We start from the raw sequence: 15,336 nt of genomic DNA, 5'->3' as shown, positions 1-15,336 counted from the left end.
AGTCTGAGTATGATTGAGATTTCAACAAGCAGAATTGAGGAAAAAACTTTTCAGAAATAGGGAACAGCATAAGCAAGGCAAAGGTGGAAAATGAAGAGCATGGCTTGGGGATCCATATTTGGGTAGGCAGTTGTCTGGAATATATAAGCCAAGTAGAAAGTATTAGGAGAAGATACAAGAAAATTGGGTCCATAGAGTGGAGGTCCTAGAACTCCCACGTCAAGAATTTGAGAGCTCCTGCAATTGACAATATAGTGAGCAGTGAAAGTTGAGTTGCGCTTTGTGGTTAATTATTTTCTTTGTGATTTCTTTGGGGTCCTAGAAGTAGGGGGCATTGGGGCTGGTAAATGTAATGGTGATTAACTTGATAGCATGACAAGTCAGTCACCACAGGGCAGGAGAAAGTGGCTAGCTGGGCCCACCTGCAGAACTAGGCTGAGGGCTCTCTGGCTGCCATGGGAATCTATCCTGAGCCCTGCTAAGTCCCTCTACTATCCATGTTAAGCCATTCCCACTTGCTGTGTCCTCCCAGAAAGCACTACGTGGTTGCCCATTTAATAACCACTGCAATAATCAGCTCACTGAAATCTCCTAAGCACAGGAACCTGGGTGTTCCTAACAAACTGTCACATCAGTCTGGACATAACCCCATCTCACACTCCCTTTCTCCTAGTAATGACTCAACTATTTCCAGAATCAGAAGGAAACAGTCCGACCATCAAAATATAGGAGAAATGAAGCTAATTGGGGATTATCACTGGCACATTATTTCCAATGCTCTTATTCCTTTAGGTACCAGTAAGCTCAAATTACATAATAAAATTATCAGTCTGTATCAGTCTACTCAGGCTGTTTTAATAAAATACCATAGGCTGCATGGTTTAAATAACAGGAACTTATTTTCTCAGTTTTGGAGGCTCTGGGAAGTCCAAGACCAAGATACTGGTTGATTTGGTTTCTGGCAAGGGTTCTTTCCTGGCTTGCAAACAGCAGCCCTCTTACCTGGTCCTTCCTCAGCACACACCCGGAGAGGGCAAGGGGGAGCACTCTCTTCTGCCTCTTCTTCTACAAACAGTGATTTTATCAGATCAGGGCTCCACCCTTGTGACCTCATTTAACCCTTTAAGTTTCTTCCTCCAAATAAACACACTGGGAGTTAAGGCTTCAAAATATGAATTTGAGGGGGGACACATACGTTCAGTCCGTAACATAGTCTAATGTCATGGTTAAGAACACAGGTGTAGAACCAGATTGCTTGGATTCAAATATTGGCTCCATAGTTGCATGGCCTTAGTTACCTAATCTCTGTGCACTTCAGTTTCCTCATCTATAAAATGGGGATTAAAAAGTATGTGAATACCAATGATAGTATTTGATGATAATAAAACTGTTGGTAGGATTAAATGAGAATTATTAATATATAAATATATAAATTATATTAATAGATAAATTGCTCAGCACTGCCCCGTATATAGTAAATGCCCATTAAATGTTAGCTATTATTACTAAAATAGATAGTAAATTACAAGTTTCAGTGAAGGTCCCAAATTCAGTAGATTTTGGATACTAATATGAGTTGTGAGTTAAGCTAAAATCTGTAGAATTTTCAAAGTAGAAGGCTGAGAGCTATTAGACAAATTACCTAGATTGAGGGTATCATAGACTACTGGTGGTTGGATGAGAAGAGGAGAATTTCTGGAACAGTTCTTTAGAGTAATAAAGAAGGAGTTTGGCAGTCACTAAGCTATGGTCTCTACACTAGGCTTAATGACTCTGGGATAGGGACTTTCTTTGCCAACTGCTCCTTTTAGGTTGTGTCAATAGAGGGCCTTAGAGGAGATGGCAAGGCTGGAGGAAGAAGGGATGTTTCCTCCCTGTCTGCTTACTGTCCTGTCACCCAGGCAATGCTGCTGCACGCTGACAGCAGCAGGTCATTCCAACAGCAGTTGATTCCCATTTACAGTTTTTCCACCCCTCTCTGATGCAGCTGTTTACACCCCCTTGGGCATCCAGCACGAGCTGGCTGGCACCCCCTCCTCAGAGGTCTGAGGCTCCACTCTGCAGGCCCCTTCCAACAAGCTTCTACATTTAAATATGCCAACTGCTTCTCTTGGTGCTCCAGGCCCTTCTTACAGTTGTACCTCCATACCTTAATGTTCTTTTGCCTTTTCAGTTATTCAATACCTAGTTAATTCCTTCTGTTAAATTTTCCCAGTTAAAATAATTGATGTGGTTCTGTCTCTTGAACTGGACCCTGTCTAACAGGTGGGCCAGTGCCTGCCACCACCCAGGCTAAGGGAGTGAGGCTTTAACCAGGGCTCTTAGGAAGCTGGGTGTGTGTCCCCTAAAGCAGTGGAGACAGAATGGATGACATCTTGCCCTCACTCAGGAATAGAGGCAAGAGGTGGCCTGCTGAGCTGTTGGGAAGAGAATGAAGAAGAGCTGCTGAGGTACTTGATAAGCATGCTCGCCCAGTTTCTCAGAGTGCAAGTGTGTCCCGTGGACCTGATGGAGAGGGAGAGAGAGAGATGGAGCCCGTGTGGTTATCTCAGACCACCACCCACAGGGCCACCTATGGGATTGCTAGAACCTCAGCTGGAAGGAGACGTTTGAGGTGGATTCTTAGGGGCTGTGTGGATGGAGCAAAGAAACTGCAGGATGCCAGGTCAAGAGAACTCAGGTGAAACCAGCAGTGTTACGGTTCTTGAAAGAGCCTGGTGAGAAAATTGGCCTCAAATGCCTCCAGGCCTGGAGAGCATGAAACCATCCTACTATAGTTCCAGTCAAGTAACAAAGAAGCTGGGTCCTCCCCTCCTACCTGCTGTAATCCTGAGGGTCCAAAAGACAGTTAGGAAGCTGGGGTGGAAAGGGTAGAGCTGGAGCAGGGAGCAGGAGGAAACAGATGCACTTTCCCCACACCCCCACACCTCACGCTTGCCCTTGTAGGAGAGGGAAGAAGATTTAAATTCCTGTTTGGGATCTGATTACCTAAGACTGACATGTTAATGGCTAAATTGAGGTGGTGTTTATGATTTAAAATGATTATCTCTTTTTACCTAAAGTGACTGGAAAAATAATGGGGCTTGCAGGGTTTAATGCAGGTGATGGGGGGGAATTAACCCCCCCACACCAAAAGAGATACTGGATTTAACACTAAAGTTGCCATTCAGATTTAAACTCAAGGTCCTTTTAGTCAGCTTTTTTAACATACAGGGTAATAATGCTGATAACAACACAATTCCTGCTAATAGGGCATCTTATTTTCTGTAGAGAGGAGAGGTTTATTGCCCTACAACATTCTCTGCAAGGAAGATGTGTGCCTTCAGTCTGATCTGCCCTTTTCACATGTATCAATGTCCTCATTTAAAAAAAAAGATGGAGGGTAGGGAAGAGCTTTAGAAAAAGCTTCAGAAAATCTCTTGAGTTCTGCTTAATGTTCCCTTTTTCTAACGTGCCTTTTCAGAAATAGAAAAGTAACCTTAGCCTTAGAGAATTCAGTTCTGCAGCTGACCCTGCACCCGGTCAGATATTTCAGTGACCATCCTGGAAGGAAAACTTCCCTGATCAGACCAAGGCCTAAAACCCTATGGTGATGTAAAGAGAAACTGGCTGACTCTGGGGAGGAGAATTTTTCCTCTCCCTTTCAAGGTTCTTCTTTCTGATCTAAGAATCAAATTGACATGAGACAAATTAACAGGAGAAAATTAAATTTAATTATGTACATACAGACATGAGATTCCAAAGAGAGTCAAACCAAATGAGCTATATATGTCATCTTGAGCGAAGGAGAAGGGCTAGGGGTCTGGGACTTCAAAGGGAAGGAAGACAATTCACAGGGAGATGAAAAAGAGTGTATGTTTGGTAAACAATATTTGCTGAATCATACAGAAAAAATGGGACACAGAAAGGAATTTTAGCAAACACACTTTGCTAAATTCCTGTCTCCCCCACCTAGTTCATATTATATAATATAGTTACTGATGGTGGTAGCTCTCCTTGTGGAGCAAGTCCTCTGTCTAAATTCTTTTTGGTAGTTGGACCCAGTTGGAATATCTTGGGACAGCTTTCCCTTGGTCCCTACGCTGCACTCCCACCAAGCTGCAGCCCCCACCGTACAAGTCAGGGAGCTTCTGGAAACAGTGTTCAGCACAAGAAGATGCTCCATTGGTGTTTTGCAGATGAATACTGCACCCTCCCTCCACCTTGGGGTCACACTTGAGAACTGCACCACTGCCCCTGGCTCACCCCAAGAGCACCAGGATCACCTCCCCACCCCTCCTAGTTCTTCTCACACCTCTACATCTCTTTAGAAAAGAGTATACCAGGATAATGTCTACTGCATGGCATCTCATGCAGTCATCTTAAACACAGTGACCTCAAACCACATAGTATTCTTCATTCTCCAGGTCTCTACACCCTCTTCAAAAGTATTTTCGATTTTCTTTATTCTTTAAGCCACTGAAGGCCAGGTGCTTAAAAAAAAAAATTAATCCTCACAGTAACCTGGGAGACTGACAAGTGTTACTATGGACCTTTCACAAATGAGTAAATCTAGGCAAATATGCTCAGAGAATTTCAAAACTTGCCCAAGGCCACACAGCTAATTAGTGGGGGAGCTGTGATGTGACCTAGGTCAATTAGATCCACAACATGAGCTCTTTCTTATAAACCATACTGCCTCTTGGTTGATAAGACTTTCATCTACTCAGGTTTTGAAGCTGGGAATTAGTAGGATGTTCTTGACCACTCCCTCTCCTTCACCTGTATGTGGAGATGGTTCACTGAGATCACCTCCTAAATGACACTGGAATTTGTCCCTTCCTCTCTCCCACTGCCATAATCTTTCCTTGGGCCTTCTGCATGTCCCCTATGAAATACTGTAATAGCCTCCTAACAGGTTTCCAGTCTCTCCCCAACTCTATCCCACTGAAGAAATCTAGTTTTAAAATCTAAATTTGAAAAAGCACAACCCTTAACTAGGTTCTTTTAGTCAGCAATTCTACTGTGAATCTATGTGGAGAAAATTGAACTTTCTGACCAGGATTCCTGCCTGGCCTTAATAGTGCCAGGGTATATAATAAGAGCCTGTTTGTACATTTATGGTATATTTACCAACATAGCTGCTGGTCAGTCAGGGGAGTGCTGGCATAGGGGAGGGGTGGAGAGGAAACACCCATGCTTTCTTGGTACATAATTGGTCAGGTGTCCGCCAGTCACCAGAGACCCACCCACAGAGTTCCTCCCAGGGCTAGGGGCCAGGATTTGGGATGGCTGGGGAGAGCAGGAGAGAGCTGTGGAGAGATTAAGCTTGTGCTGGGAGCAGAACCTGTAGCTGGCCTGGGGTTGCTTTTGAGCCAGCAGTGTCTACCAAGCTGTCTGTGACCATTATGAGAATAAACATGGTAACCCCCTTTAATGCCCAACTTCTTGCCCTTGCCTTTACTTGGTCTTACTGAATTCATAGAGAACTTGCCGGGGGAGGAAACCCCTTCCTCCCAGATCCACAATCTACCTTCAAATAAGTATTCCATATATATAGAAAAAGCTAAATGCACGAAGGTTGTCAGGGAAGTATTACTGATGTAGTATATTCATCCCCTGCAACTTAAAAAAAAAAATTCTGGAATAAATTATCTAAATCAGTTAATTCCAACTACAGATCAACAGGAAATTCTGCCTGAGGCTGTCTGGGGGGGGGTCCTTGGAAGACCCTCCAGTTCCATGTCATCCCTGTCACTGCTAAGGCCCTGTCACATGTCTCACTGTGCCTGGTCCCTTCCGTTCTAATAGCCCACTAGCTCACATGCCACCCTTGAGACAAATGGATATTTGGTGAGGCCAGGAATCCCTCACTGTTCCTTTCTGAGGTCTGGCCACCTCCCTAGGGTGTTGTCAGGGAGCAGGGCACAGGTTCTGGCTGTTGCAGGGCCCTGGAGCCCTCCTCCAGCTTGAGGAAGCCTCCTTTTAGCTTGGAGAAAATCCACCAGAGTGTGCACAGGTTTCCCTCAGAGTCATTTCCTCTCTCCTCTTTCTGAGGTACACTAAATCACTTCAAGGGGTCTAGGCTTTGAAAAACAAAGCTAGGAAGGGAAGTGTTTTGTAGGCATCTCCTTTTAGTTTGCCACAAACCTTCCCCTTGGAAAATAAACATAAAGCCTGCTGCCTGGTTGAGGAGGGGGAATGGAAAATTATGGGGGTGGAAATCCCATATTATTATCCTATCCACAAAATGATCCCACCTAGAGAATCTCGATGATCAGGCAATGTCAAAATGTGATGGTTAGACATGAAGTCTGTGGGCTGCACAGAGATACCCAGTCTGAACACAAGTTTGCAAAACCCACTCACTCCACCTGTTTATTCCAGATACAAATTTACGAAGTTCTGGTGAAATCTGTAAAAGAACAGATATTAGTACAGCAATTGCCCTGGGCTTTTCCAGCTTTACAATCTCTTCTGTGCCTCTGGAAAACTCTCTCCTGTGCGTAACTGTAATTCTCATAGCTAATATGACCAACTATCCTATCTTCATCTCCGGCTTTTACCTCTGAATTTCCAACTGACCACAGAACCACCACCTGGATGTCTCACTTACACCTCACGTCCCAAATCAACCTCGATGTCATCACTCCGAGTCAGCTTCTTCTGCATGTGTCTTATTTCTGTCAGTGAGGCAGGACTATATAAGCCAAGAGAAGTTCCTTCCTCTACACTGTCCCCTTCCAGAAGCCTGAAAATGCCTACCGAAGCCCCAGGTTAGGGGCTACTTTGCAGACGTTGTTCTGTCTGGTACTACCTTAGAGGCAAACAAATGGACTGTAACTAGCTTGGTCTCAAAGACCTCCTTACTAGTGGCTGGTCTAGACTTTCTGAAGTAGCTTGGCGTGAAAGTACTACCAGCCAGAACACCCTCTGTTAAACAGTGAGCACTGAAACCATCCAATCATCTCTCTGGGGGCTTTAAAGAGACACAGGCAGAGGCACTGATAGTGGCCGGCACGTAAAGTAGAGATGGAAATGGATAGATAGTGGTCAAGCTCTAATAGCAAGTGCACAAGAATTTAAATTAGGTCATCAGGAACTCTGTGGATGTACGCTGAGCTTCCCAGGCAGCTGGGAAGTGGAGGGTAGGAGAAAGTACAGGAGATGTTTTCTCTTCCCTCTCCCTGCCTATCTTTTTCTTTCTCCCTTTTTCTTTTTTCCTTCTTCTCCTCCTCTTTTCTTCTTCTCTATTTTTGGCCTACCCAGCATATGAATAACTCCCTATGTGCAGGGAATCCCTCACTGGATGAGTCCTGGCGGAAGGCAGGGCCACAATTCCCACTGGCAGCTTAGAGCCGGTACTTTCTAGCCCCACACCTTGGAGGCTGGAACTTGGGCACAGGATGTCTTGCTACTGAATCAGACTCAGGGGCAGCTGAGAAATAACTTACTGCAGCAGCATCAACTGTCCACAGCATTGTACACAGTGGCCATGGTGCCAACAGCCATATGCAGGCCAGACCGTCCCTGTGGTAACAAAAACTGCAAATCCTCAGAAACTTTGAAAGGACGTGGAATATACCCTTTCCTTAGGGATCTAGCTATCTATTGGTGTAAAATAAATTACTCTAACACAGCATCTTGAAGGAACAGATACTTGTCATGTCACAGTGTCTGTGATCCAGGAGCCCAGGCCCTGCTCAGTGGGGTGCCTCTGGCTCAGGGTCTCCATCCACGGAGTTGTAGTCTCTCATGAAGGCTGGTCGTGGGGAAGATCTTCCCAGCTGACTCACGTGGTTGTTGGCAGGATTCAGTTCCTCACAGGCTGTTGGCCTGAGGCCTCCTTCAGTTCCTCTTCACGTGGGCCTTCTCTGCCCTCCGTGGGGCAGTCCACAGCAGCCAGCTCCCATCTGAGCCAGGCAGGGAGACAGAGGTCCAAGATGGAAGCCACATCTTTTTGTGACCCAGTCACAGAAGTGATGTGTCATCTCTGTCACACTAGAAGCCAGTCACAAAATGTAGCTCATTCTCAAGGGAAAGGAATTACAAAGGGTGTGAACTCCAGGAAGGAAAGGCAGGATTCACTGAGTGCCGTCTGAGAGGCTGCTGACCACAGATTCACTGACTGTCAACATTTTACCCTATTTGGTCCTCCTCTCCCTTATATGGTTACAGCTACACAGATATATCTAAAGATATGGCTATAACTGTGTATCTACACCTATTTATGTCGGTATTTATTTATATATACCTGCTTTTGGTTAAACAACCAAAAATAAGTTACAGACATCAAGACATTTCACCTCTTATTCCTGAAACATGCATCTCCTAAAAATAGACATTTTCCTACATAATCACAGTGTTGTCACACTATTTAACAATAGTGCTATAATAGCATCTAATATCAACCCAAACTCAACCCTCTCCAACTATCCCAAAATATCTTTTATAGCTCTTTTTTTTTTCTGCTCCAGTATCCAGTCAAGGTCCCAGTATTGTTTCTGATTGTTTTGTCTATCTGGTCTCTTTTCATCCAGAACAGTTCTTCCCAAACACCATCTGCTTCTGGTTTTCCATACAGTTGATGTTTTTGGATAGGCCAAGAATATTGTTTTGTAGAATGCCCCCTATTCTGGACATAATGATTATTTCCTTATGGTTGAACTTGTCCCAGTATCCACTTTATTTCCTGTAAGCAGGAAGTTAGGTTAATATTTTTAGAAAGAATACTTCTTAGGAGGCACATGTTTTGTAGTCCCATTAGTAGTGATATCTGTTCTGACCACTTTGTTGTGCTGGTAACTGCTTGATTTCTCCTTTATAAATGCATAGCCTCCCCTGCAGTTAATAAGTAATCTGTGGGGTGATATTTGGAGTCTGTGTGAATATCCTGTTCCTCAACTTCTTTTCTACCAGTAATTTTAACATCCACTGGTAGTCCTTGACTTGGTTAATTATTATATTTGGGGTTACAAATGATGATTGTCTAATCTATCATTTCTTCTACATTTATCACTCTGTAAAGATGAACTTTTCATTTTCTCCTCTTCTTTCATATACTTTGCTTATGTGAGAATTATAAGGAACTCATATATTTTAAGTTATTATATTATAATCAATTAAGATTATTCTTTTTGTTGTGAAAATTGTTCCAAATTTGACCAGTGAGAAACAATTCTTTCAAGCTGATTCTTGTATCCCTTTTTTAAAAAGAGCTATATTTCACCTACCATAGAGTTCACCCATCAACAGTATACAATTCCACAGTTTTCAGAGTTTTCAGTTTATTCATGGAGTTGTGCAACTATCACCATGATCGGTTTAGAATATTTCATCACCTCCCAAATAAATCCTTTACCCTTTGGTGGTTACTTGCCATTCCCAACTCCCTTAGCCCTAGGCAAATGTTAATCTACTTTGTCTCTATAGATCTGTCTGTTCTGAACATGTTACATAAATGGAATCCTATAATATGTGGTCTTTTGTGACTGGCTTTTGCCACTTAGCTTTATGCTTTTGGGGTTCATCCATGCTGTGTAGAATGCATCAGTACTTCATTCTTTTTATTATTTTATCTTTTTTGGATATACCACATTTTATGTACTCATTCTTCAGTTGATGGGCATTTGAGTTGTTTCTGCTTTTTGGTTATTATGAAAAATGCTACCATGAACCTTCATGTACAAGTGTTTGTTTGAACATGTTTTATTGTCTCTTGGGTATATACCTAGGAGTGAATTGCTGGGTCATATATAAATCTCTGTTTAACATTTTGAGGAGTGGACAGTCTGTTTTTCAATGTGGCTGTACCATTTTATATTCCTACTAGTGATGTATGAAGGTTCCAATTTCCCCATTTCCTCACCAACACTTGTTATCACCTGTCTTTTTTATTATAGCTGTCTTTGTGGATATGAAGTGATATCTCATTGTGGTTTTGATTTGCATTTCCCTGAAGTTAATGGTATTGAGTCCATTTTTTCCCAGGTACCTTTGGTCCCTTTAAAAAATTCTTGTCTGGTGTGTGGTGCTGCCGGCCAGGTAGCTGGGGGTTGGTGCAGGGGCAAGTGTGGCCTCCTTGCTTTGTTGTGCCCTAGTGGCACCTGGACATCGTGCAGGCACCGGCACCATGAAGATCTGGACTTTGGAGCATGTCTTTGACCACCCATGGGAACTGTTACAATAGCTGCAATGCAGAAATACCCAAACCCTATGAACCCAAGTGTGGTTGGAGTTGATATACTGGACAGACATATAGATCCCTCCAGAAATTGGCACAGCTACAGACTTCTCAGCACAGACTGGGGACTGCCTTCCATTATGAAATCTCTTATTGGTGCAGCAAGAACCAAAACATATGTGCAAGAACATTCTGTAGTTGATCCTGTAGAGAAAACAATGGAACTTAAATCTACTAATATTTCATTTACAAATATGGTTTCAGTAGATGAGAGACTTACATGCAAACCATATCCTCAGGACCCAGAAAAAACTGTTTTGACTCAAGAAGCCATAATTCTACTGTGAAAGGAGTCAGTCTCAGCAGTTACCTCAAAGGACTGATGGCAAGTACGATATCTCCAAACACTAATAAAGGCCGAGAAGCAATGGAATGGGTAATACAGAAATTAAATGCTGAGCTTGAGGAATTGACAGCTTCGGCAAGAGGGAGCAGGAGGACGCCAGTGGCTGCAGCAGCATTTGTAGAAAATGATGAAAAAAGAAGTTGGTCTACAACACCCGAGCCTCCGGGTCTCTACAAACTAGCAATATATTTATTTGTTATTTAAAAAATAAAACTATATTTTAGGTAGTTTTTAAAAATAAGCTGAAAAGGCTATGTGACTTTTGATCAATACAAAGAGATGCAGGGTTTCTGAGGAAAAGGGATCACTGAAATTAGCATTGTTTGAAATAACTGACTAGTTTTGAAGAATCTGATATTTATGTGAATATTTAACAATTTTTGAAAAGTGCTTAGAAATTGGTATGGAATATTAAATCTCCTTAAGGTAGAATTTTAAAGCTTTTCATGCTTTGAAACTCTACCTGGCTTTGGACCAACCCTGAACAAAGCAGAGCCATCTCTTAAGTGTACACAGTTGCCTTGCTGCAGTAAACGTCAGATGATTGCATGAAGGAACTCATTTGAAAAGGAGATACTGTATAGTTTTAAAAGATGTTGATTTGTATAGAATAACTTGCTCTGCTATAAACCACCACTGAAACCCACAATGTTTGGATTTGGTACTTAAATGACATTTTTTGGAGTGAAAATTATCACTAAAGCAATATATGACCCCTATAAAAATATGATTATTAAGAGTACTGTATTGATTTGTCAAAGTTTTATAACTTAGTAAAAGTATTACCTTCCTTGGGTTTGTACTTTATGACTTGGTATGCTGTACTGTGGGCTGGTTGTTAACTGAAAAAATAAAGTCATTACCAAATTTTGAAGCACTCTTAAACAGAACAACAGCTATTCACATATTTTAGCATTTCACATTTGCTTAACTTATAAATTGCCATGTGTCAAAATCATGGTTCTGTAATTGCCAAAGCATGATGTCAGGTTATTTGAATATAATTACTTTGTGAAATAATTGTCACCACAAAACATCTTTTTTTGCATACATGGATATAGAGGGCAAGTACCTCAACGTAATAAAGGCCATATATGACAAACCCACAGCCAACATCATACCTAATAGTGAGAAGCTGAAAGCTTTTCCTTTAAGATAGGGAACAAGACAGGGATTCACACTCTCCCCACTGTTATTCAACATAGTACTGGTGGTCCTAGCCATGGCAATCAGACAAAACAAAGAAATACAAGGCATCCAGATTGGGAAAGAAGAAGTCAAACTGTCACTATTTGCAGATGACATAATATCGTACATAAAAACCCTAAACACTCACATATGCACCCCTATGTTTATCACAGCACTATTCACAATAGCCAAGAAATGGAAGCAACCTAACTGTCCTTCAGTAGATGAATGGATAAAGAAGAGGTGGTACATATACACAATGGAATATTATTCATCCATAAGAAGTAAACAAATCCTACCATTTGCAACAACATGGATGGAGCTAGAGGGTATTATGCTCAGTGAAATAAGCCAGGCAGAGAAAGACAAGTATAAAATGATTTCACTCATCTGCAGAGTATAAGAACAAAGAAAAAACTGAAGGAGCAAAACAGCAGAAGACTCACAGACCCCAAGAATGAACTAACAGTTACCAAAGGGAAAGGGACTGGGGAGGAGGGGTGGGAAGGGAGGGATAAGGAGGGGAAGAAAGGGGGCATTATGATTAGCATGTATAGTGTGTAATGTGGGGGGGGACACAGGGAGGACTGTACAACACAGAGAAGACAAGTAGTGATTCTACAACATCTTACTACGCTGATAGTAACTGTAATAGGGTATGTGGGGGGAACTTGGTGATGGGTGGAGTCTAGTAAACATAATGTTCCTCATGTAACTGTAGATAAATGCTACCAAAATAAAAAAAAACCCTAAAGACTCTACTCCAAAACTACTAGAACTAATATCGGAATTCAGCAAAGTCGCAGGATACAAAATTAATACACAGAAATCAGTTGCTTTCCTATACACTAATGATGAATTAGCACAAAGAGAAATCAGGAAAACAATTCCATTAACAATTACATCAAAAAGAATATAATACCTAGGAATAAACCTAACCAAGGAAGTGAAAGACCTATACCCTGAAAACTACAAGACACTCTTAAGAAAAATTAAAGAGGAAACTAACAAATGGAAACTCATCCCATGCTCTTGGCTAGGAAGAATTAATATCGTCAAAATGGCCATCCTGCCCAAAGCAATATACAGATTTGACGCAATCCCTATCAAATTACCAGCAATATTCTTCAACGAACTGGAACAAATAGTTTTAAAATTCATATGGAACCATCAAAGACCCCGAATAGCCAAAGCAATCCTGAGAAGGAAGAATAAAGTGCAGGGGGATGTCTCTCCCCAACTTCAAGCTCTACTACAAAGCCACAGTAATCAAGACAATTTGGTACTGGCACAAGGACAGACCCACAGACCAGTGGAACAGAATAGAGAGTCCAGATATTAACCCAAATGTACATGGTCAATTAATATATGATAAAGGAGCCATGGACATACAGTGGGGAAATGACAGCTTCTTCAACAGCTGGTATTGGCAAAACTGGACAGCTACATGTAAGAGAATGAAACTGGATCACTGTCTAACCCCACACACAAAAGTAAATTCAAAATGGATCAAAGACCTGAATGTAAGTCATGAAACCATAAAACTCTTAGAAAAAAACATAGGCAAAAATCTCTTGGACATAAACATGAGCAACTTCTCATTAGCATATCTCCCCGGGCAAGGGAAACAAAAGCAAAAATGAACAAGTGGGACTATATCAAGCAGAAAAGCTTCTGTACAGCAAAGAACACCACCAATAGAACAAAAAGGCATCCTACAGTATGGGAGAATATATTATGACAGATCCGATAAAGGGCTGACATCCAAAATATATAAAGAGCTCACGCACCTCAACAAACAAAAAGCAAATAATCCAATTAAAAAATGTGCACAGGATCTGAACAGACAGTTCTCCAAAGAAGAAATTCAGATGGCCAACAGGCACAGGAAAAGATGCTCCACATCACTAGCATCAGAGAAATGCAAATTAAAACCACAATGAGATATCACCTCACACCAGTAAGGATCGCCACCATCCAAAAGACAAACAACAACAAATGTTGGCGAGGGTGTGGAGAAAGGGGAACCCTCCTACACTGCTGGTGGGAATGTAAACTAGTTCAACCATTGTGGAAAGAAGTATGGAGGTTCCTCAAAAATCTAAAAATAGAAAAACCATTTGACCCAGGAATTCCACTTCTAGGAATTTACCCTAAGAATGCAGCAGCCCAGTTTGAAAAAGACAAATGCACCCCTATGTTTATCGCAGCACTATTTACAATAGCCAAGAATTGGAAGCAACCCAAGTGTCCATCAGTAGATGAATGGATAAAGAAGAGGTGGTACATATACACAATGGAATATTATTCATCCATAAGAAGAAAACAAATCCTACAATTTGCAACAACATGGATGGAGCTAGAGGGTATTATGCTCAGTGAAATAAGCCAGATGGAAAAAGACAAGTAACAAATAATTTCACTCATCTGTGGAGTATAAGAACAAAGAAAAAAACTGAAGGAACAAAACAGCAGCAGACTCACAGAACCCAAGAATGAACTAACAGTTACCAAAGGGAAAGGGACTGGGGAGGATGGGTGGGAAGGGAGTGATAAGGGGAAAAAAAGGGGCATTACTGTTAGCAGACATAATGTAGGGGGGGCACGGGGATGGTTGTACAACACAGAGAAGACAAGTAGTGATTCTATAGCATCTTACTATGCTAATGGACAGTGACTGTAATGGGGTATGTGGGGGGGACCTGGTGATGCCGGGAGTCTAGTAAACATAATGTTCCTTATGTAATTGTAGATTAATGATACCCTCCCCTCCAAAAATAGTTCAAATGCCATCCAGGAGATAGCATTTAAAAAATTTGTAGTATGGTCCTGCTGGATGAAGTGTACAGTCTGAGCTCAGGAACACTAGTTTCTTCCACAGCAAATGCAGAAGTTGGTGAACCAGCTGGTGAAAGTAAATGTGGCACCTCTCAAAGTAGATCTAATGATTCTCCTTCAAAATGTATGCTTCCCTTTTTCTCACATCAATTTGTTTAGATATTTAAATGCAGTACTTTCACCAGAGCCTGTAACAGTGGTTCCTATTGCTTGGAAACCGAGATTGATAGGGTCCCCTGCCACTGGAAGTTACAATGTGACCCCTTTCCCACCCGAAGCCTCGTGGTAGTGCACCTCTATGCCCCAGGATTCCACGGAGCAGTAAAATATAAAGAGCTGTGTCATTAGGCTCCTGTGCCTCACTGCTGGCAGGGATGGGCGGGAGGCGGAGCGGGGAAGGGACGCATTGTGGCTACCCACACGCAGGCTCCCACTTTCCCTCAGACTCCATCGCTGTTCCCATCCAGGCTGCCCCGAGAGCCGCTAAGAAGCCCGGCTCATTTATCCACACCACCCCGCAATATGTCCGATCCTGCCTAGGTTCCACTTCTCCCTCCCGTGGTGCTGTCCCGAACCACCCGTGAGTCCCCACATGAGGACCTCGCCCTCTCGCCCTTATGAGGGGTGGCACGAGTTCGAGCCTCGGTTACATGCCGGGGTGTTTAAATGCGAACGTAAACAGACGCACAGTTAGACTGTGGGACCGCCTCCCGGCAGCGGCGCGCTTGGAACACGGCCGGAC

The 15,336-nt window shown here is 42.4% G+C and overlaps 1 pseudogene; it reads left to right on the top strand.

The window, feature by feature from the left end:
* Window positions 1-10,111: 10,111 nt before the first annotated feature.
* Window positions 10,112-12,307, top strand: LOC118930006 (PRELI domain containing protein 3B-like; annotated as a pseudogene).
* The last annotated feature ends 3,029 nt before the right edge of the window (window positions 12,308-15,336 follow it).

The sequence above is a fragment of the Manis pentadactyla genome, chromosome 2, assembly GCF_030020395.1.
Source record: "Manis pentadactyla isolate mManPen7 chromosome 2, mManPen7.hap1, whole genome shotgun sequence".
Lineage (NCBI taxonomy): Eukaryota > Metazoa > Chordata > Mammalia > Pholidota > Manidae > Manis > Manis pentadactyla.
This window is presented reverse-complemented; position numbering and strand designations above follow the sequence as displayed.